The sequence below is a fragment of the Rhagoletis pomonella genome, unplaced genomic scaffold (assembly GCF_013731165.1).
Source record: "Rhagoletis pomonella isolate Grant_MI unplaced genomic scaffold, Rhpom_1.0 Rhpom_scaffold_00001, whole genome shotgun sequence".
Lineage (NCBI taxonomy): Eukaryota > Metazoa > Arthropoda > Insecta > Diptera > Tephritidae > Rhagoletis > Rhagoletis pomonella.
The window spans coordinates 75,410,292-75,413,329 of NW_023458555.1; positions in this window are offsets into that span (position 1 = coordinate 75,410,292).

Genomic DNA, 3,038 nt, shown 5'->3' on the forward strand with positions numbered 1-3,038 from the left:
AGATATAGATATAGATATAGATATAGATATAGATATAGATATAGATTTTTTTTCTTTGGTCTCTTCACGCTGGCCGCGCTTCGAGTAGTGTATTTATTTCAGCTTTGTGTTAACAATATTTAATTCTTAATCTAATAAATTTTGTCAGTGGTAATCCTTTGGTATTTTTACAATGTGTTATAATTGGCTTGCGAAATTGGTCGAAATAATACTGCCTGCGATTGGATACAGGCGGGGATGTAGAGTTCATTTCTATATTTTACTTAGCAAACAATGAAGGTTTATCTGATTGTAATCTGGGCATTAAAACTTTTAAGGGAACTAATGACAATGTATACGAAATTATTAAATGATTCTATTAGTTGTTTATATCTAGCGATTTCCTTAATGCTAAATCGTTGTATGTTAAATTCTTCACAGAGGACTGTGTGGGATCTTCTGGCTCTTTCGTAGCGGGGACACTCCAATAGAAGGTGACTAATTGTTTGCGATGTTGATGAGTCACATGGACAGCTATCTTCTTCGATAATTTTAAAGCGTTTTAAATACGCCTTGCAGAAACTGTGGCCTGTTAAGCATTGAGTCATTTCAAAAGAAATACCCAACTTTTGGCTGTAAACTTCCGCTTCCGAGGGTGACTGAAAGAATATTTTTGTGCCACTTCCGGTTGATTCCTCGATAAAATCACGATGCCAGGCTTGAGTCGTTTCTTGATTTATATGACGCTTGGCGTAACTGAGTGGAAATTCTGTATATACCGGATTTGTTATTAGAGCTGCGGCTTCTTTGGCTGCTTCGTCTGCAAGTTCGTTTCCCATGATACCGATGTGAGCCTTAATCCAGGAAAACTCGATGATATGGCTTTGGCGAAGTTGGTACAAGCGTTCGTGTATAGAGGCAATTAGCGGAGTCGTGTTACTTCGATTTTTTATGGCTTGGAGACACGATTGGCTGTCACTAAGAATATGTAGGTTGTGTGTGGCTAAGTGCATCTGCGACCATGCCAAAGCTGTGTCTATAGCAAACGCCTCGGCTTGAAAGACAGTGCAGACATTATGTAACTTAAATCTTTGCTTGTATTGGATACCATTGGGTTGAAAAACAACAAAGGCGGAGCCGCATTCATCCGTTTCTAGTTTGCTTCCATCGGTGAAAATTTGAGTAGTATCATCTGTTGTTGATGAATCAATTTGCGCCTGTTGATTTACCATGCTGTAGTCGATAGTTTGTCGCTGTCCTGGGTGTAGTAAGCGATGCGGACGGATGCTTTTCTGCAAAGTGACTTCTGTAAGTATTTTATTCAGAGAGCCTGTTCTTTTCACTTCATACATTTTGCTCGCTTCTGCTACTTTTAGATGTATTGGTGCAAAACCAGATAGTGCTAAAGCCGATGTTGCAGATACTGTGTGAAAAGCTCGTATTGCTTTTATAGCGAAACTCCTTTGGAATGATCGAAGAAGTCGACGAATGTAGTAGTAATTTGTGGCACGACCCCAGACACCGGCGGCATATGTAATCATCGGCTCCACTACTTGTCGATATATGACTACCACGTTTTCGGCGTGGATGCCCCAAGTGGGTCGAACGTATTTGCACAGATTCTTGAATATACGTTGCGTCTTAGCGATAGCATACCGCACATGGTTTGTAAACATTAGATATTCATCTATTACTACTCCTAGAAGTTTGATGGATTTTACAAAGGTATAGCAATACCATTTATACACAAGCTCGCTGATCTAGCTTTTTGTGTGAATGCAATTTCTTGGGTTTTAGCTTCCCCGAATGTTAGCTGAACATCAAAACCCCACTGATGTATTTGACTCAAACAAGCGTTTGTCATGCACTCAAGCTCTGCAAGTGTTTTTGCGCTGAGGGTTAGTAATACGTCGTCGGCAAATGCTTGAACTTCACATCCATGCGGAAGTGACATAGACAGTAAATCGTCCAGAATTATGTTCCAGAAAATGGGACCACATATAGACCCTTGGATACCGCCCTTCGACATACTCTTTTTTGCTGTAGCGTCTGCATATTCTAGTTTAACCATGCCATCTTGGAGGTAGCTTCGTATGGGGTTGTAGATATTTGAGGGAATTTGGTAACGCGCAAGCTGAGTTAGCAGCATTGGCCACCAGGCGTTGTCGAAGGCGGCTTTTATGTCTAGAGATACGCAGGCTACCTGATATTTCTTACGTTGTCAGTAAGGCTTTTAACTACATTATCGATTTCGATGGAGGTACAATTTTGATACTTTGTGCTAAGTATTTTCGACTTCTGAATACTGTTTTGAAGACAGGCATGAAATTTAGGCCATTTTGCTGTTTTATTATTGAACAAATAGGTAGAAGTCCGCTTAGATGCTGTGATTTTATCGCGTTTCTCCAATTTGAAAGTAATGGCATTGTGGCAGAGTTCTGAATTGCTTCGATGTTGACTCTCCACTCCGCGACGTACTGTGTGAGATTCTCTGAAGCCATAGTTATGTCCACTATAGACGTAGCGGACACGCCATGGCGCACGGCTGTGAAAGTGGCTACTTTTCCTTCGTTGCAGATTACCATATTATTGGCAGCTGCAATATCGGCTACAGCGGCTCCCCGAATATTTTCTGCATTTGAACCCCAAGAAGTGTGCCACCCATTTAAATCGCCGCCTAAGATCTGCAGTGAGGAAGATGTTGTAATTAGAAAATTATTTATTGCGCTCAGAGTATTATATTCATCCACTAAAGGCTCAACGTATGCGTTGCCAACGAATAATTGGCGATGGCCAATGTTGAGCTTTATGATGCTCAGATTTGGTGTGGACAATTGCGAGATGCCTAGTGTTGCACCTACTGTTTCTTTTACTAAGATGCACGACTTTATTCTTCTGTTGATTGCCGGAAACTGAAAATTATGAACGCCAGTTATTGTTCGAACGCTGTTTTCTTTATTTACTGGTGGCTCGCAGATTAAGGCTATATCAATTGTATGAGATGTTAAATATTGCAGCAGTTCGTTGTATGCAGTATGACAGTGGTTTACATTGACTTG